We start from the raw sequence: 21,672 nt of genomic DNA, 5'->3' as shown, positions 1-21,672 counted from the left end.
CCCCCGCCCCTTAACCACCCCGACCCTGCATCCACATATAAATTGGTAGAACTGCCATTAAGACGATACCAGCCTGTAGCTACCTCTTTTTTAGCACTAATTTCCGCCGGCGGCGCCCGGGACTTGACGGGCCGCGACCCTCGGCCGGGTGGGGTGTAGGTGGCGGCGACGCGGGCGAGGGCCGCGGGCCGGCCCGGCCCGAGCGCGGACGGCGGAACTTTTCCCGAGCGGCGAGGGGGCTCCAGCCGCCCCCGCCCGCCCGGCCGCCCTGGACTCCAACCAGTGGGAGGGAGGTCCGCGGAGAGAAGGGGGGCGGGGGCTTCCTTTGGACCGAATTTGGCCTCGATACATCACATTCTGTAGAATTTGCTTCAGGTTTTTTAGGGCGCAGAGCTGAGAGCGAGGCTTATTCAGAACTCAAGTCAGTGATGCCTCCGATTCATTCATTATTCAGGCGTCGAGCAGATCCATTGAAGTCAATCGCACTGATTCCTTCTCGTCTTTGTAGCCGTGCTAATTGTGCGGGTCAAAGTTGTTGGTGTTCGCGTTTGGTTGCGGTGTCGTTCTGCTCTGCTTGTCGATTGGAAATATTTTCCGGCTGTGCAGAGCCTTCCACCACTCGCAGTTTTAGGTGCGTTTTGAAAATTTCATCCCCGGAGTTATTTTTCCTTTTCCTGAAGCACGCGGCACTTAAAACCCACAGAGGTCATCAGTTGTCCAAGCCAAGAAACCTATGCGCCACCGCCCCCCTTAAATTTTCTGCTAATTCGAAATAATGAGCCTGACGCATTCTAATAAGTGATTGGAAGAGGATCAGAGATGTAAAAATATGGGAGATGGTTACTTTCTCGCAGTGAATGATTTTGACATTGAAAGGAAGGAGGCATTTTAAAAATGGTTTTGCGGAATAAGGCTTGATCTTTTCAAATGTGCACCTGGGGGATTTTAAACACAGCCATTTTTTAGATGCGAACAGCTCTGAAGGGTCAAGAGGATTGATTCATGTAAACAGTTCTCTGCTGCGCGTTAGGGGTTCCAGAGCCCTCAGAGGTCCGGCAGGGCTGGCTCTCCAACTCCTTAATTGGAACAGCCTCATTTTTATACTTTTATTTATTTGTATGTTGGGCCTATGCCAAAGATTATATTTCTGTAACTCTTTACAGATTAGAAAACTGACTAGGAGGACAGTGACCCACCCCACTGCCTATTTCCTAATCATATATGTTACCTTTATTAACTTAGTATTTCCTTTGCCAGTAAATAATTTGAAGCACAAACATTCCTTGTCTGATGTTACAGCCCTCTTCTTATGTGTAACATTTCTAATTAAACAGTCATGTAGGGATGATTGCTTTTAACTTAATGAACTACACATGGAAGTTTTTTAAGACATTTTTTATTTGATATCTAAACTTTTTTTCACATCAGTGAAATCATGGGAGAGGTAAGGTTTGGCTAGATACCTCATATATTTGAGAAATAACATGGTTGAAGGCTGCTGCATTCATCAAAATTTTGTACATGGCATAGGTATAAATATATATATGTGTATATATTTATTATTTTTAACATGGTTTGTATCTGTTTATATTTTAGTTTGAAGGGCTGAGTGATGACCATAATTACAGTATAAACTGTTGAAGGGAACATTGAACTAGGAGATGAGAATTGTTTAGTCATGGCTGTGCTCCAACATATCTGTGTCCATGGACAAGTCCTTTAACCTTTTGAATCTCGGCTTACAAATCGGTAAAGCCAAAAGAGTAGATTATATTATCAGATGTACTGCCCAGTTGCTAAATTTTTTTATTATCTTGTTCAATGTGCCTTGACCAAATACTTGGTATGTACTTTAATGTTTCAGCATTCTAAAGCTAATTTTCTGCCTGGGGTTTTGTCTTATTTAGAAGAATTTTAAGTTGGTGATTGTTCTTTAGGAAAGATATCCAGTAGATAGCCTTTATTGACTTTTCTATTAGTATTGGGAAGTCTAGAAAAACTCTTGGGAGGAAGGGGGATTGAAATCAAAGGGTGGTTGAGATTCTAGGTTTGAACAATCACATGGCCCTTGGTAGTTTGATGTGAAGGGTATTATAAGAACATATTAAGTTTTTTCTGTCAGTTCCAGTTGTGTCTTGTTTATCTTATTAATAAACCTTCATTTGAAAATGTTCCCTAATACCTATATTTTCTTTCAAAGAAATTTATAGCACTATCATATCACATGGTATATATTGCTAAGCAGTTACTAAAAATATGCAGTCACTGAATTTGTTTAGATTATACCTAGACTATTTCTTATAATGGCTAATAGTGTAGCTGATTCCTGTTTAGCTACACTTTTTTTTTTGTATGGGATATTTATTTACTTAATAATTTAAAACTAAAGACTGACATATGCCCAAAGAGAGCTTATTATCTTTGAAATTCTCACCCATGAGAGCTGATTAATTTCTGAAGACATAAATCTGTGATCGTGTAGAAATAATTAAGTATAATTATTTTGATGATCACCCCAAATTATATCTAACACTTATATAGGCACCTGACCCTGAATGTTACCCCCACCCCAAGTATCACATTGTTTATTGATAGATACAAGTGTATAAAATTAGGGCATGAACATGACTTGATAATGAATGTTACTCTTGGCTACTTTCCATCCTTAATCCAATCAGAGGAAAGAGGCAGCCATGTAAGAAAATCCGCTCAAGTGGAGTCCTATAAGGGTTAAACAAGAAGATAAAACAAGGTGTGGCCCTGTAAAAGATATGGACCTTGGGGGAGGAGGAAGGTGTTATGAGGCAACTAGGTAAAAGTTTGTATCTTCCTATTCCTTGAGTAGTATTTTTTATTTCAGAATATGTTGCTTTCCATCTCAAATCACATTGGTGACCAAAAATTTTTAAATTGAGTTGTTTCAATTATTATTTTACTATTAGCCTCTATGTATAAATTCTGTGAATTTCCACCTGGGATTATTCCCACCTGGGTCCTTATATGAAAGAAGCTTGGGTTAAATTATATCAAAATCAAAAGATTGATTATATTCTTTTTTGCCTCTTTCTAATATCTAATGTGCTCCATATTACTCAAGTAAAAAAATTGTATTTTGAGTCTCCAGGATATATTCTGTGATGATTTTGACCTTTGCATGTCCTACTTGTCTATACTACCTAGATAATCTCTTTACATAGCTTGTTTTGCTGAGGAAGGTAGGAGGAGCTACAGAAAATAAACAGTTATGAGAGGTGAGCGTCAGTAACCTTTATCTAAAATGTAATACACACTTTAGAGTTTCTGTGAGAAACTGAGGGAAAGATACTGGATATTAGCGTATATTAATAAAGTAAACGATACTGTGTTTATAAAATTAAAAGTGTTTTAAACATTCCTTGAGTTAAATGTGCAATAAATGAGGGAGCTTGAGTTTTTATAATTATTAATATGTTTATTTGGAATCCATTGACCAGGTTTATGTAGCATTCATATTTAGGATCCAGTTTGAAAGTCATTAGAGTTTTTGTGGCTGAAAAGATTTGAATTAAAATCCTATGATACCAAACTACTTTTAGATCAGAAGAAAGTGAATAAGAAAAGCCATAATTTGTTACTATTTATTTGTGTCAGGCTATAATTTTCACCACAGCCCTCTAAAATATCTGATGTTGCTATCTCTGGTTCACAAATGAAATATTGGCTCAGAATTGAAGTTACATGCCAGGATCAGATCTGTATAGATACAAAATTATTTTCAAAATATTTCTGAGTGGATTTTTCCCAATTAGATGATCCTTCTTGTTCTTAGGAATTAAAAATTTGAAAAGCTGATTTGACCCAGATTCCTAGAGTTAAGAGTATTTATATTTGCTGAAACCGGTTTGGCTCAGTGGATAGAGCGTCGGCCTGCGGACTGGAGGGTCCCAGGTTCGGCTCAGAATTGAAGTTACATGCCAGGATCAGATCTGGTGGGAGATGTGCAGGAGGCAGCTGATTGATGTTTCTCTCTCATTGATGTTTCTAGCTCTTGTTCTTAGGAATTAAAAATTTGAAAAGCTGATTTGACCCAGATTCCTAGAGTTAAGAGTATTTATATTTACTTAAATCTTGCAATGCAAGGGTCTCTTCTAAAATATTCAGAAAAGATTTAAGAAGCTAAGTTCATTTCCTCATTCCCAAAGTTTCAGAAGTCAGCAGAGCTAATTTTATGTCTATCATTGCTCAAATTGAGGAATGAATCAATGTACTAAAATGGTTGATACTAAGGGAAATGTTTTTGAGTACACTCAATGTGTAGAGCCACATTGAAGGCTACAAAGTGGAGAAGGTAACACTTCCTAGTGGGGTGATCTTGGACAAGCTTCTTGATTTCTCTAAGCCTCAGTTTTCTTTATCTGTCCAATGGGAAAGCCTTTCTCATAAGGTAATCTTAAAGATTAAATGAAATAATTATGTAAAGCAGTTGATATATTTTCTACCATGAAGTACCAAAGAAATATGGTAGCTATTATTGTTAAGTATATGCTATTATTGAGTATATGAAATCTTGAGATACCTAGGGGAATAGAGACTTAGTGGGTATGAGAGGGTTGTCTTTGAGTATAATTTTACTTATTTATTTTAAAATATATTTTTATTGATTTCACAAAGGAAGGGAGAGAGACATCCTATATAATAAAAGCCTAATATGCTAAGTGTCCGGTCGTCCATTCAACCAATCAAAGCATAATATGCTAATGATATGCTAATGTAGCTCAACTGCTCACTGTGACGTGCACTGACCACCAGGTGGCAGATCCTCCAACTGGTGGGTTAGCTTGCTGCTGGGGTCCGGCTGATCGGGATTGAACAAGACAGGCCAGACACGCCCTGGAGCCCTCCCGAGGTCCCTCCCCAGCCCTGATCGTGCACTGGTGGGGTCCCTCGGCCTGGCCTGCGCCCTCTCGCAATCTGGGACCCAGAGGGGATGTCGGAGAGCTGGTTTTGGCCTGATCCCACAGGCCAGGCTGAGGGACCCCACTGGTACATGAATTTGTGCACCGGCCTCTAGTCAATGATAAGAGAATCATTGATCGGCTGCCTCCTGCATGCCTCTATTGGGGATTGGGCCCACAACCTGTGCATGTGCCCTGACCAGGAATCGAACGGTGACCACCTGGTTCATAGGTCGATGCTAAACCATTGAGCCATGCCGGCTGGACTGAGTATAAATTTAGCCACTAATCTGGAAGCTATAAGAACTCTAAGAGAGTGAGTAGAGACTTTAGAAGAGATTGAGGTTATAGAACTTATATATGAATAGACGAGAAGTTAAGAGATAATGGGAAAGTAATGTATGAGTAGATTTATTTGACTATGAAGCTGAAGAAGAGTCATGGGTTTGGAGTAGATGATTAAAAAGAGGATAAAAAAGTAAGTAGTAAAGCAAAGGTGAATGTTCAGTAAGTGAGGAAATACAAGGGTTGGTATTTCGAAGAGGAGTTAACAGTTCATGATTAGAAATGGGCAAGACGATACTGCTACAGGAAAAGATGAAAGAGTGAGAAAACTAACTTATTCTAATTAACTTAGTTCTTCCTGTAAAAAGGAAATAGGGAATTTTCATAAAAGGTATTAAGGTTTTATATGTGGGTCCTGGGTTATTTAAAGTTGAAGAATTGCATTGGAACAATTTCAGTCTTCTTACCTCATACCCAGACTATGGTTTTAGAATGCTTAACTTGTCTTTACCACTAGCATCTTGTACTGTCTTTCTCTCCCCCATTCTGTTCAATATACTCAATGACTTCTTTTGCCTCTAGAATAAAGTTTGGAAATCTTGGTTTGGCTTTTGACACTTTCCATGACTGGACCTCAGGACTGATCTAATTTCAACCAAACTGATACACTTGCTATCTCTGGAACATACCCTGTATTTTCAGTGGATCCTTGTTTATGCTAATTGGTAGCTTGAAATTCTTGCCCTTCTTCAGCTTTTGTTTTCTCCTTTATGAAAGCTCATTTCTAAGATTTCCTCTTCCACAAAACCTTCCCTGATTAACAGAGTATTTCTTCTTTTCTCTGTACTTCTATGTATCTATTGTATTATATGGATAGCTTTAATAATATAATTTACTCTGTATTTGTGTTTTAATTATAATTGTGTGTTCATTTTAATTATAAAATTCTGAAGGGCAAAATATAATAACTTTTTTTTTGAATCCTCAACCGAGGATATTTTTCCATTGATTTTTAGAGAGTGGAAGAGAGAGGGAAAGACAGAGAGAAATATCAATGTGAGAGAAACACATTGGTTGCCTCCTGCATGAGCCTCAACCAGGGGAGGAGGAGCCTGCAACCACCGTACATGTCCTTGACTAGAATCAAACCCGGGACCTGCAGGCCGATGCTCTATCAACTGAGCCATACTGGCTGGGACAATACAATAACTTTTTATTATACCCAAGGCCTAGCACAATGCCTTGTGGATAGTAGACTTTCAGATATTTTGTTAGGGTTAGGCAAAATCTACCTGAGAGTGGGAGTGATTGCTGTAGGCAGTGGTGGAAAAAGTTAAGACCTTTCTGGGAGCAGATATTTATTACACTGTTTATATATTATTTTGGCTGAACCTGGATATTTAAGAGTGAATATTACGCAAATCTGAAATGTGGCAGAGTTTATGTCGGTATAGAAAATTAACTTGACTGATTCTGGACCTTAAAGGTTTCATTTTAATTTTCTGTATTTAGGCTTTGAAGCTTCATAAGACATTAATAATGTGCATCTCTTTTTCCAGTTACATTTGCAAATATTATGAACTATACATTCTTTTAAACAGAGGAATTGTGGTATCACAGCAATTACACATTGTATTAGCAACTATCAACTGATTTAATGTGAACCAAACCATTGTTTAATATATGAATAGTCTGTTCATTAAAACCTCTAAAACTTTAAACCTTATCAAACTGTTAAAACTATTTCCAGTATTTAGAAAATACATATACAATTGCCTTTATGAAATGTTTAAATGGATAATTTTATATAGGCAGCTTAGATTCATTTATTGGAGTAGGATACTAAAGAGACCAGATTCATGAATTTGATTCTTTGTGTGCCTCTTCATTTTTTCTAGCCTTGACATTAGCTAGTAACAGTGATAGAGCATAATTGAGCACTTATATGCCAAGTATTATTATTAGAAAATTTCAAGTACTATTCATTAAATATTCATATCTATATGGGATATTATTATTATTACCTATCTGTTAACAGATGAAGAAATTGAGACGGAGATTAAGTTACCTGCCCAAAGTTTGACAGCTAGTAACAGAAACCAAACACATTTCATTGGACTCTTCAAAGTAATTATATATGTGGGTTACTGCAGTTTTGTTGCTATTGCTAAAAGAAAATATGTTGACACTTGTGATGGATTAGAAAATTTGTATGGGGAGGGTATGACTGGTTTCATTGTACCCAAAAAGTGAATCTTGTGATTGAGTTGGGTTCTGAAGTGGAAGTGTATGCTAAATTTGAGGTTACAGTATTATGTGTCATGTCAGCTCCTTTTTAAAACTTTTCACCAAGAAGAACTATTCAATTTTTAATATTAAAAAAGCATATAAGATACACATATGATACAACTAGTACCACAAGCCAAACACAATTTTATTTTATGACATTCATCTATAGGAGATGCAACTTGCTTACTTATGACCTTTGTTGCCAAAATTCAGAAATGAAAATGTTAATGGTAAGGATAAGAGAAGAAAGACTGTGTATAATTTTTTGGTTTTGTTTTGCAAACAGAATCATAAAACTTAACCAGGCTTTAGGAAAACATCTTTGAAGTATGCCATCATGCTTCAGAATGTAAGTAGGCAATAAATAAAATTTTCACTTTTTATAAAGCAGTAGAATATTATCTTTGCTGAGAGTCTATAAGGCTGTTTTGGATGTCAAGAGGCTGATCTTAGAATTGGCAGCTTTTGTTTCGTAGTCAACCCACAGCTTAATCCTGTGTTATTCCACATCTGTTGTCTTCATTTTCTCTATCTGTATACATGCCTCCTGATACAAGCGAGTTCTTCAACAACTACTGAGCCACCTAGTGTGATCTATATTGTAAAGAATAACAAAATGGAAATGGCGGGATACCGTTTGTTTGCAGGTCAATTTCTATGGGAATGAATACCTGGGTAGAAAAGAATTCCTAACTTTTGAGAAGGAAGGAAGAAGGCACGATGATGGCTGTCATTCATTTGTCTTACATATTAATCAAATGTCATGATACAGTAAGTACTAGGATAAGGGAAATACAGACAGAATTCTGTAAGCTCATTACTAATGGTAGATTTATTTCCTGAGACACGGAACTGGGTAGGAGAAGTGGTAGGGAGTTGAGAAATGCCATTTTGGGCCATGTCATTTGACGTGAGGTTAATAAAGTATAGGAGGGTGTATGTGTGTTTAGAAAGATGAAATTTTCACTGAAAAAAACTTTTTCTGTTATTTTTCCAGCACCCTTTTCCATATGCACAAAGCATCTCATGGACAAACTCAGTGAATAATTTTTTTTTTAAAGAGTGTTAGCTTGTATGGACAGAAGTCTATCTCTTCAAGACAAATACTTTGGGGTCCTTTTTCCAGTTGAACATTTCACAGCAGTCCAGGACCCTCGGGTAATGTTGGACTGCTGGTTTCGGCCCCATCCCCGCAGGCCAGGCCGAGGGACCCCACCGGTGCATGAACCCATGCACTAGGCTTCTAGTTGAGATATAACTCACTTAGCATAAATTCACCCATTTGAAATTTATAGCTCAAAAAAATACAATTTATAGCTCAGTAGTTTTTATTATATTCATAGGATTGTACAACCATTACCACAATTTAATTTTACAACTTTTTTTTTTTTTTAAGAAAGAATTGGGAAGGGAGGGGGAGAGACAGGGAAGAGAGAAAAACGTTGATGTTAGACACATTGACTGGTTGCCTCCCGCACATGCCTCAACAGGCCAGGAATGAAACCTGCAACCAAGGTACATGCCCTTGACCAGAATCAAACCCGAGACCCTTCAGTCCTTAGGCCGACGCTCCAACCACTAAACCAAACCAGGGAGGGCTGGAACGATTTTATCACCCCTAAAAAAAACCCCTTGTACTCATTAGCAGTCAATCCCTATTCTCTCCCCCAGCCCTTGTCAACCAGTCATCTACTTTCTGTCTCTATAGGTTTTTGCTTTTTGGGTTTCCTATAGGTAGAATCCAGATAACTTTGATCAGTGATTTCTAGCCTGTATCAGCATCTTGTATATCTCATTGAACAGCCTGCTATGAATAATTTAGCCTCCTTTTTACAGCTTAAATAAGGGTTGTTTTTGCTTCTCCGAGCAGGAAAAAATATTCAATAATTGGAAGACTGTATCCAAATTTAAACCAAGATTCAGGCTTTACACTAGTATAACTTGAACAATTATGTATCACTCATCCTCACCTTTAGTAGTAGTGTTTTTCACTGTGGGTTGCTCAGTAGCCCCCCAGCTTTCCCTAGAATGTTGCTGTGGTAGCCATTTCTCTTCTACCTCAAACTCAGATTTGCATGAGTTCATTAACATGTTTCCCCTTGCAGCTGGCTTGCTGCAACCCTACCTTCTCATTCCTCTAAGCCAGCGGTTCTCAACCTTCCTAATGCCATGACCCTTTAATACAGTTCCTCATGTTGTGGTGACCCCCAATTTCATTGTTACAAATTGAACATAATTAAAGCATAGTGATTAATCACAAAAACAATATGTAATTATATATGTGTTTTCCAATGGTCTTAGGCGACCCCTGTGAAAGGGTTGTTCAACCCCCAAAGGGGTTGCGACCCACAGGTTGAGAACTGCTGCTCTAAGCCCAAGAATGAGGAAGAATTAAAAGCAAGAAAGGGAAAATAGAAGAGACTGATCAGGCTGGGGAGGGACAAGGTGGTAAGAGTAGGAGTAGAAATGGTATACAATTTGCAAGAAGACTGAATTTGTGGGAAGAAGAATGAAACTTGGCTGCTGCTTAGGAGAGAATAAGACCTAGAGGGAAAGACAGAAGGCAAAAAAAAGACATAGAAGCCAAAGATGTTATGATGTAATAGAAGAAAAGATAGATGAAGTTTTTTAAATGTTCAGTTCTGAATTTTGAATATTAGTGATATGTAAGTAAAGCACAAATGATAATTTCATTTTCTGATGAGGATTAGTAGTACCCTTGACATTGTTTCTTTCCAGAACTTTGTGTAGACATTCTGAAGCTGAACCATAGTCATGTCTTTTGGGTTGTTTGAAGATCTTCAGGTTTGAATCAGTGCAGAGTTAGAAACTCATTTCACCTTGGGATTATCCTTCAAAGAAGTCCCACAGAGAATTAAAGGCACCATCCCCTGAGGTTTTCTAATTGAAAGGGCAGAAATCCTCTTCTGGGTGCCTCATGTTCAGTGGGCTGCTTCAGAGATCTAGAATTAGCCAGAGTTTGGCTACTAATTGAGAAGTTGCCATTGCCAAAGAAAATCTTATTTGATTTGATACATAAGGAATGTTTTGGTTGGATTAGAATTGTTAGTGAGATTTTAAGGACAGTCAGTAAAAGTGTCTCAAAAGAGCCAGAATCCCACATGTAGTTTTAAAGTAAGTAAAGTCATATAATAAGCAAACTGGAAATTGGGGAAGAGGCAAGTGCAAACCAATAGGAATTGTTAGTTCCTGTATGTGACCACTTGGATGAAATGTTTCAATCCCTGTATTCAGTTCCTTGATCAGAAATATTGCCTATTATATTTTGTATATAACTTTTTCAAGGACCTGGTGATGTAGATAAATTACTTTTTTTTTTCAGAATAACTGAGATTTGTTATTTAACAGGTAAATTGTATTATATAATTTAAATGAATGTTTTTAATATTGGAAACCAAGTTTAACCAAATATCTGTGTATATAATTTGTTTTAATAGCAAGTATTCCTTTCTTAAAGAGCTCTATATACAGGGATGGGCAAAAGTAGGTTTACAATTGTGGGTATGGAAAATAATACAGTAATTAATAGAGAATAGTACAAGATAAACTGTTTCGTGTACTCAAACTATAAACTTACTTTTGCCCACCCTGTACATTTGACCCTTGAACAACACAGCTTTTGAGTGTTGTCCCCATACACCAAAAGGTTGTGGGTTTGATTCTTGGTCAGGGCATGTATGGGAGGCAACCAATCGATGTTTCTCTCTCTCTCTCTCTTTCTCTCTCTCTCTCTCCCACTGAAATCAATAAAAACATATCCTGGGGTGAGGATTGAAAAAAAAAAGAATGCAGTATATAATAAAGCATACAAAACAAGTTTTATCGACTGTTTATGTTATCTATCGGTAAGGTTTCTGGTCAACAGTAGGCTATTAGTAATTAAGTTTTGGGGAAGTCAAAAGTTATACTCAGATTTTCAACCGCATGGGGGAGGGCAGTGGTCCTAACTCTCATATAGTTCAAAGGTCAGCTATAAATTTTCATAACTATTTCCTATATTAGTTAAATTATAGAAGGAGAGTCTTAAGAATAATTGTTGATTTAACTGACTAATCTGTAGTATTGCCCTTTATTGAAAGAATATTTAATCAGAAAACCTGTGAAAATTTAGTCCTGAGGGAAATTGGAGAAACATAGAGACCATGATCCTTAGAACTGCAAACTAATAGGTCTTAAATTTCTACCTTAACTAAAGAAAGACGTGAGAATTTAAAGATTGCTATGATATAAGTATATTTAGAAAAAAATGAAATACCAGAGAAGCATTTGTTCAGTGAGATTAAGCTTTACTATATGGGATTAAGGTAACATTATTTGGCTGGTGTTTTCTGATTTTTTCAGTAGAATGTGTTGGTATTAAGAGTCTACAGAACTCTATTATAATATACTAGTAGCCCGGTGCACGAAATTCATGCACATTGAAAGGGAATTAATTAGAGGAATGTAATTTGGACTCACTATCTAATATTAATAATATGTGAGCGTGAGGCAGTCCGCATTTCTGAAATTCAATGACATGAATTTTAGCTATTACTTTGCCAAATTAATGGAATTTACAGATATCATTTAAAAGAGCATCCAGCTTAATATTAAAAACTCTGGGTACCAAGTCAGGTCTGTTTTCAACTTTTTGCCAGCGTTGTAAATTGCTTGCAATATCTGCCCATTTGGGGTTGCATATCATGGTTATGAATAAATCGGGCTTGCCATTCTTCGTTACAATTGCCATAGCATCCTGATATTGCTGCTGCATAGTTCTGGGACTACCCTCAAAAGATGATAGAAGTATTATCATTTTACCAATCGGCACATTGTCATTTTCAGATCTAGATTTGAGATAATCCATCAAACCACTATGTTTTTCAACTCTCAACTTAGATTGGTTTGCTTTGATGAAATCCGATTGGCCTCCATTTTTGAATATGAATCCACGATAAACTGTTAATTTTCCTGCATTTAAAATAGGATTGAACGTGTCCCACACAGAGAGATGAAATCCATAATACTGCATTTGTGTGACTCGTGTCCTTACATTTTGTCTAGTATTATTGTCGATTACACTGTTGTCTCTTTAATGCAATATCTGTTCCCCAGCCTTTTTCACCATGTGGAAAAAGAATAGGATATGTCATTGCATCTAATATAGGAAACAGGATATTGATTTGTTTCATTTTAGTGGCATTTGGATTATTGGGATCTGGTTTACAATGAATGAGCAAGTCCCTTTCAAAAGGAGGTTCTCCATCTTTGTTTTTAAATATGACAGCAACCTTGGTTACACTGGGAGAATTATATCTACCTGGGTCACTGTTACGGTCATATTTAATTGCCATTGTTTCTTCTGTGGGAGCAATACCTTTTGCTGCTGCTTTAGATTGGGCTTCCTTTTCTACCTCATGTAGCATCTTGTATGATTTTGTTAATTCATTTATTTCATGCATGTGGTTGTTGATGTTGATCATGAGTCTTTCTGAGCAGCCCTGGTTTTCTGGCATTGCTAATCTTTTACTTGTAGCTTTGGCTGTATCCAAAATAGAGTTGAGCAAACTTCTGAGGAACACCATCCGAAGGATGTAAAGTTCCAGTACGGTGATAAACTTGTCCGTGTATTCTAAAACAGTATGGCCCATATCCTGATGGCGATGCAATATTTGCACCCATGGAAGCAAAAGCAAAAGAACTATTTATGGAACGAATATTTTCCATGAAATTTTTACTGTCAGAATTTTCGTTTGTCATTAATCTTTTTAAATATCCGGGTAATCTGGAAAATGTATATCATTTGGACAGACTCTCTTTGCTACAACATCGAGTAAATTTCCATTCCCATTGGATAGTTTTTCATCAGAGAAATTTAGTGATAGGCACAATTCACATTGAACAGTCATTCCACCACAACTATGTTTGAGAATTGCATCCTCATGTACTCCATTTTTGCCGAGAAGGCAGTTCCTACCAGTATTGGTAGTACTTGTTGATGACTGTTCTCTAGACATATTCTGTCGTCGCCACCACCTTCTTTCAACTTCAAAGGCATGTTGGTCTTTAGACATTTTCTGTCGATAACGCCGGTGTTTTTCGGCATCAGAGTGACGTTTTTTCAGTAGCTGGTGTTCAGATACATCCTGTCGCGGGTGCCGCCTTCTTTCAAGATCAGACACACGCTGCTCTGCAGACATTTTCTGTCGATAACGCCGTCATCTTTTGGCTGCAGAACTACGTTGTATCAACATTTGTTCTTTACACATAGTCCCACCTCTCTACTGTCACGGTCTGAGATGCAGGTGAATGAGAGTCCTGGCTGTCAGGCCACTGAGAGCTATCTGACCAAAGGCTGATTCTGGCAGATTCTGTGGGGGTGGGACTTCCTCCTCCCTGCTGTCAGTTTCCACAGCTGTAATGAGGAATCTGGGGTGACAGAGGGAGCCACGTCCTCCAAGCCACCCTCTCTCTCGCTCTGCTCTATGTCCAGCGGTCTCCTGCTCTGCCAAGTCCTCCAAACCTCCCGCTCTCTGCCCGCTATCCTGCTCTGCTCTCTCCGGCAAGGTCCTGGGAGCCCACAGGTGTGGCTTGGCGTGGCAGGCCTCGCCTCCTGGGCCGGCAATGGTCCCGGGAGCCCACAGCCGCCGTCGCCTCCTGGGGTGCTTGACACCTGCGTATGCAAATTAACCACCATCTTTGTCAGGTTAATTTGCATACTCACTCTCATTGGCTGGTGAGTGTAGCGGAGGGATGGTTAATTTGCAGGTTTCTCTTTTATTATATAGGCTAGCCAATTCCAGGGATTTAACATAGAGATTAGTTAATAGTAGCTGGACTTCCAGAGGTGTCAATGTCCTAGTCTTAAATTTCTAGGTTCCTGCATCTGTAGAGTATTTATGCTATTTTACTATCATTGGAGAATTTTATTTTTCTTCCCCTTTCTGTCATTCTTGGTTGAAGCTTTTTTTTTTTTTAAAGCAAACATTTTTTTTATTTTTTAACTCAATGAACTAATCTGCATTTGTTTCTAATCCATTGTTTAAGTCATCCTTTGAGTTTTTAATACCTCGATTTTTTATTTAATTTCTAAAGTGTTATTTAATTCTTTCCCAATTTGCTTGATAATTTTTAAAATACTTTCTCATTTTTCTGTTTCTTTTTTAAAACCTTGTTAAACATTTCATACATATTTATTTTATATCTTATATTCTCTGATTCCAATTATCTGAAGTTTTAAGGGATATATATTTATTATATGTTAACCCATACTCATAGCAGCTTGTTTCCTTCTATATTTGGTGATTTTTTTTAAATAAGCTCGCTAGAGGCCCGGTGCACGAAATTCGTACACTGAGGGTGGGAAAAGTCCCTCAGCCTGGCCTGCACCCTCTCGCAGTCTGGGACCCTAAGCTGGCAGTCAGACATCCCTCTCACAGTCCAGCACCCCTCGCTTCTTACTGCCCGCCTGCTCGCTGCTCCTTACCTCTCGACTCACTGCTCCTTAGCACTGTCACGAAGGTGGGAGAGGCTCCTGCCACCACCTCTGCACTCGCCAGCCGTGAGCCTGGCTTCTGGCTGAGCAGCGCTCCCCCTGTGGGAGCGCACTGACCAACAGGAGACAGCTCCTGTGTTGAGCATATGCCGAGTGGTAAGGAGTGAGGGGTCCCAGACTGCGAGAGGGATGTCCAACTGCTGGCTTAGGGGGAGCGGGCCTAAGCCAGTAGGCGGACATCTCCTGAGGGGTTCCAGACTGCAAGAGGGTGCAGGCCAGGCCCCCCCCCCCCCCCAGTGCATGAATTTCAAGCACCGGGCCTCTAGTGTTGAGTTAGAGTGGTGAAAGACATCCCTGTCTTGTTCCCGTTCTTAGGGAAAATGTTTTTAGGTTTTGCCCATTGAATATGATGTTGGCTGTAGGTTTGTCATATATGGCTTTTGTTATATTGGGATATGATCCCTCTATTCCCACTTTGCTGAGAGTTTTTATCAAAAATGGGTGTTGGATTTTGTCGAATGCTTTTTCTGCGTCTATTGATATGATCATATGATTTTTGTCTTTCAATTTGCTTATGTTTTGTATCACATTTATTGATTTGAAAATATAGTACCAGCTTTGCATCCTTGGAATAAATCTCACTTGGTCATGGTGTATGATCTTTTTAATACATTGCTGTATTCGATTTGCTAATATTTTGTTGAGGATTTTAGCTTCTATGTTCATCAGGGATATTGGCCTATAATTCTCTTTCTTTGTAGTGTCTTTATCTGGTTTTGAAATTAGGATAATGCTGGCCTCATAAAAAGAGCTTAGAAGTGTTCCTTTCTCTTGGATTTTTTGGAATAGTTTGAGGAGTATGGGTGTTAGTTCTTCTTTGAATGTTTGGTAAAACTCTTGTGAAGCCATCTGGACTAGGGTTTTTGTTTGCTGGGAGTTTTTTTTTTATTATTACTGCTTCTATTTCATCACTTGGCATTGGCCTATTCAGGTTTTCTGATTCTTTCTGATTCAGTTTGGGAGATTGTATTTTTCTAGGAATTTGTCCGTGTCATCCACATTGTCCAGCTTATTGGCATATAATTGTTCATAGTATTTTCTTGTAATCCTTTGTATTTCTGTGTTTCAGTTGATACTTTTCCACTTTCATTTCAGATTTTCTTTATTTGGGTCCTCTTTTTGTTTTGTGAGGAGTCTGGTTCATCAATCTTGTTTATCTTTCAAAGGCTCTTGGTTTCATTGTGGGGGTTTTTTGTGTTTTTTTAGTCTGTATGCCATTTCTGCTCTAATCTTTATTATTTCCTTCCTTCTATTTATTCTGGGCTTTTCTTGTTCTCTTTTTAATTCTTTAAATTGTAGGATTAAATAGTTCATTGCTAATAGTTGTTTTTGTCTTTTTTTTGAGATAGGCCTGTAGTGCTATAACTTCCCTCTCAGGACTGCTATTGCTGTGTCCCAGAGATTTTGGGTAGTGGTGTGTTCATTTTCATTTGTTTCCAGGAAGTTTTTGATTTCTTTCTTGATTTCATTGGTAGCCCATTTATTGTTTAATAAGATGCTGTTTAGCCTCCATGTGTTTGAATGTTTCTTGAGTGATTTTACTGTAGTTGATTTCTAATTTTTTTTGTTGTTGTTGTTATTTTGGGTGGGGGGCAGGGGGAGGGGGAGACAGGCAGGTTAATTACTATTGTGGAAGGCTGAGCGAAATAAATGCTTTAATAAACGTATAACGGGAGAGAAACCAAGATGGCGACATAGGTAAACACCGGAGTTTGCTGCCTTGAACAACCACTTCAAAAATACAACTAAAAGACAGAACGGACATCATCCAGAACCACAGGAAGGATGGCTGAGTGGAAATTCTACAACTAGAAGGAACGAGAAAAGCATACCGAGACTCAGAATAGAAGGAAAGAGAAAAGCATACCGAGACTCAGAAGAGGCGCAGCACGGAAGTAAAATACAGAGGTGTGGAGGTGCATGCGGAGCGGACTGGCGGCTGAGGGCGCGGTTGTCGTTTTCAATCGGGAGGGAGTCTCAGGCTCTGAGCTCCAGTTCCGGGCGAGTCTCTAGGGACCCAGACTCATACGGGAGAAGCGGGACTGTCTGGCATCAGTCGGAACCCGAGGGCAGCTTTCTCTCCGAGGGGCTTGCAGTGATTACTGGGACACTGAGAAGCAGAGCCTCTGAGGGCAAGACTGAGAACAGCCATAACTGCTAGCCCCGCTCTGTGGATCCTGTGGGACCTGCCCCGCCCAAGCCCTGCAGGGAGGCTTTTGCTGGATAGCCGCAGGCAAAGGCTAGATTAGCACCTCCCTAGAGATCCAGGAGCCAGGAAACCCAGAGGTCAGAGTGGGACCATCCAGTTTGCAGCTCCGTGGAACCATAAAGGACACACTCAGGGGGCAGACTCAGTGATCACCAAAGCCCCATTGAAGCAAGTCTTGCCCCAGAGGGGTGTCTCCAGCACAGAAGTTCTCCCCCTGCAGACACAGCTGATTCTCACAGCCAACTGGTCTGGAGGTCAATTCCTCCCAGTGATAACTACAACAATCAAGGCTTAACTACAACAAGACTGTGCACAAAGCCCACAAAGGGGTGCACCAAGAGTGTCCTCCTCAGGTAATTGGGGAGGCTGAACCACTGGGCCCTAGAGGACACTCAGCACAGAAAACCACTTTATCAACACAGGGAAGCATAAAAAATGCCGAGACAAAGAAACAGGACACAAATGACAGAAATGGAGGAAAGCAAACTACTGGATATAGAGTTCAAAACCACACTTTTAAGGTTTTTCAAGAATTTTCTAGAAACTGCCGATAAACTTAATGAGATCTACAAGAAATCTAATGAGACTTTCGATGTTGTGATAAAGGACCAACTAGAAATTAAGCATACACTGACTGAAATAAAAAATACTATACAGACTCCCAACAGCAGACCAGAGGATCGCAAGAATCAAGTCAAAGATTTGAAATACGAAGAAGCAAAAAACACCCAACTGGAAAAGCAAAATGAAAAAAGATTCCAAAAATACGAAGATAGTGTAAGGAGCCTCTGGGACAGCTTCAAGCATACCAACATCCGAATTATAGGGGTGCCAGAAGAAGAGAGAGAGCAAGATATTGAAAACCTATTTGAAGAAATAATGACAGAAAACTTCCCCTACCTGGTGAAAGAAATAGACTTCCAAGTCCAGGAAGCACAGAGAACCCCAAACAAAAGGAATCCAAAGAGGACCACACCAAGACACATCATAATTAAAATGCCAAGAGCAAAAGACAAAGAGAGTATCCTAAAAGCAGCAAGAGAAAGAAAGTCAGTTACCTACAAGGGAGTACCCATACGACTGTCAGCTGATTTCTCAACAGAAACTTTGCAGGCCAGAAGGGAGTGGCAAGAAATACTCAAAGTGATGAATACCAAGAACCTACAACCAAGATTACTTTATCCAGCAAAGCTATCATTCAGAAGTGAAGGTCAGATAAAGAGCTTCACAGATAAGAAAAAGCTAAAGGAGTTCATCACCACCAAACCAGTATTATATGAAATGCTGAAAGGTATCCTTTAAGAAGAGGAAGAAGAAGAAAAAGGTAAAGATACAAATTATGAACAACAAATACACATCTATCAACAAGTGAATCTAAAAATCAAGTGAATAAATAATCTGATGAACAGTATGAACTGGTGATTGTAATAGAATCAGGGACATAGAAAGGGAATGGACTGACTATTCTTGAGGGGGAAAGGGGTGTGGGGGGTGCAGGAAGAGATTGGACAATAATCGCGCACCTATGGATGAAGGCAGTGGGTAGGGAGTGAGGACGGAGGGTGGGTTGGGAACTGGGTGGAGGGGAGTTATGGTGGGAAAAAAGAGGAACCAATGTAATAATATGAACAATAAAGATTTAATTAATAAAAAAAATAAACATGACCTCATTATATGTAAAAATAAATAAATAAACGTATAACATGCATTATGGAGACGCAGGAGACCGTGATGACAGCTGGCGGGGCATTGGGAGGAGCTGGCATTGGAGCTGGGCTTCAAAGGATGCCACGGAGGAGGGGGGAGGAGGGGTACCACAGAGAAGGGGGAGGGTGCCATTGAGAAGGGGGAGGAGGAGGGTGCCATGGAGAAGGGGAAGGGGAGGGTCGATTTCTAATTTCATTCCACTGTGATCTAAGAAGATGCTTGATATGATTTCAATCTTCTTGAATTTGTAGAGACTTGTTTTGTGTCCTAACATATGATCTGTCTTTGTGAATGACCCAGGTACACTTGAGGAGAATGTATATTCTGCAGCTTTGGGGTGAAATGTTCTATAAATGTCAATTAAGTCCATTTGATCCAGTGTGTCCTATAGAGTCTGAGTTTCCTTATTAATTTTTTGTTTGGAAGATCTATCCAGTGAAAGTCAGTGGGTTGTTACAGTCTCCTACTATGACTATCTTGCTATTTCTCCCTTAAGTCCTCTAGAAGTTTTTTTCATATATTTAGGTGCTCCTATGTTGGGTTCATATATGTTTACCAGTGTTATAATCCTCTTGTTAGATAGATCTCTTTAGTATTATGTAGTGATCTTTATTGTGTTTTGTCAGTCTATTTTGTCAGATATGAGTATTGCTACCCTACCTTTTTTTGTCTTGTTTCTATTTTCATGGAAAAAAAATTTCCATCCCTTCACTCTCATCCTTTGAGCATCTTTTATTCTGAGGTGGGTCTCTTGTAGACAGTATATAATTGGGTCATGGTTTGGTTCCATTCAGCTACACTATGTCTTTTGATTGGAGCATTTAATCCATTTATATTTAAGGTTATTTTTGATAGGTACTTATTTGTTGTCATTTTTATTTCTTTATGCCTATGTTTCTGTTTCTTCTCATTATAGCAGTCCCTTTAGCATTTCTTGCAGTGCTTATTTGGTATTGATAAACTCATTTAGCCTTTTTTTTTTTTTTTTTTTTTTTTTTGGTCTGGGAAACTCATTATTTCACCATCTCTTTTGAATGATAGCTTTGCCGGATATAGTAATCTTGGTTTCAGATCCTTGCTTTTCATTACCTTGAATACTTCATGCCATTCCCTTCTGGCCTGTAGATTTTCTGATGATAAATCAGCTGACAGCCTTATGGGATCTCCTTTGTAAGTAACAAATTGCTTTTCTCTCACTGCCTTTAAGATTTTCTCTTTGTCTTTAATTTTTGGCATTTTTTTTTAAAAGAGCATTTGTGGGTAGTTTTAATTTGTTACTTTATTTATTTATTTATTTTGGTTTTTTTTTTTTAAATATATTTTACTGATTTTTTACAGAGAGGAATGGAGAGGGATAGAGAGTTAGAAACATCGATGAGAGAGAAACATCGATCAGCTGCCTCCTGCACACCCCCTACTGGGGATGCGCCCGCAACCAAGGTACATGCCCTTGACCAGAATCGAACCCGGGACCCTTCGGTCGCAGACCGACACTCTATCCACTGAGCCAAACCAGCTAGGGCAATTTTTGGCATTTTAATTATGATGTGTCTGAGTGTGGGCCTGTTTGGGTTCTTCTTGCTTGGGACTCTCTGTGCCTCCTGAACTTGTGTGACTTTTTCCTTCACCAGTTTAGGGGAACTTTCTGCCATGATTTCTTCAGATACTTTCTCTATCCTTAGCTCACTTTCTTCCCCTTCTGACACTCCTATTATGCGAGTGTTGTTCTGTTTCATGTTGTCTCCCTTAAGCTGTCCTCCTGTTTTTTGGTTCTCTGAGTGATTTTTTTCTGCCGTCTTCTAATTCACTGATCCGATCTTTGGCTTCCCCTAATTTGTTGTGTATTCCTTCCACTGTGTTCTTTATTAGTGCTTTGTCATTCTTTATTCACAACTGGTCTTTTTTCATAGTTACTATATCTTTACTCAGGCTGTTGAGTATCTTTGCCATCATTATTCTGAACTCCATACCTGATAAATTTCTTATCTCCATTTCATTTATCTCTTCTTCTGGAGAATTTTCTTGTTCATTTTGGGCTTGTTTTTTTGTCTCCCCAATTTGGCTGCCTCTTTTGGTTTGTATCAGTGCATTAGGTAGTTCTTCTATGACTCCCAATCTCTAGTGCAGAACTCTGCCAGATGCTGTTTGTGACTGGCCTGAGTACCCTGTTTGGAGCTATCAGCAATCCACAGGTTGTAGCTCCTTCTTCTGGGGCTGGGTGCCTTTGGAAAGGAACAAGATGTACACCAGCGTCTGCTTTTCCTAGTCCTGGGCCCAGACAGAGATCAGGCAAAGACTCAAATCCTCTATAGATCTGCCTTTGCCTGCAGTCCAATTGACACTCAGACTTGATTAGCTTCAGGCTGTCAACCACACAGTGGGGTGAGAGGTCTTCCAACAGGGTGGAGCAACTGCCTTTGCTCCTGGCAAAATCCACTTGGATAGCAAAGTTCTGCTGGAGAAAAGATGTTCTCTGCAGCATGAGGGGATGACTCAGCACAGGAAACCAGGGTGTCTGCCCTCTGAGCTCCAACCCCAGTGCTCTTAACCCTGGACTCTTCTTCATACTGCTCCAGTCCACTCTGTCCTCCCTCTGTTGGAGCCCAAGGTGAGTGGCTGCACACAAAGTTTTGTGTGTTAGCCCTTTAAGAGGATGCCTGAATTTGCAGCTGTCTCTCACTGGCAGACAGCAA

General features: G+C 39.2%; 1 protein-coding gene across 1 annotated transcript in view; it reads left to right on the top strand.

Annotated features, from left to right (window-relative positions):
* Positions 1 to 7,836: 7,836 nt before the first annotated feature.
* PPM1A (protein phosphatase, Mg2+/Mn2+ dependent 1A) overlaps positions 7,837 to 21,672 on the top strand; it is a 34,342-nt gene continuing 20,506 nt past the window's right edge. Inside the window, exon 1 of the mRNA XM_023759916.1 lies at positions 7,837 to 7,857. The gene's annotated coding sequence lies outside the window, so the exon portion shown is untranslated. The remainder of the gene's footprint in view (positions 7,858 to 21,672) is intronic.

Source organism: Myotis lucifugus, unplaced genomic scaffold (genome assembly GCF_000147115.1).
Source record: "Myotis lucifugus unplaced genomic scaffold, Myoluc2.0 scaffold_166, whole genome shotgun sequence".
Taxonomy (NCBI): domain Eukaryota; kingdom Metazoa; phylum Chordata; class Mammalia; order Chiroptera; family Vespertilionidae; genus Myotis; species Myotis lucifugus.
Note: the sequence above shows the minus strand (reverse complement) of the source record. Positions and strands in the feature narration are given on the sequence as shown.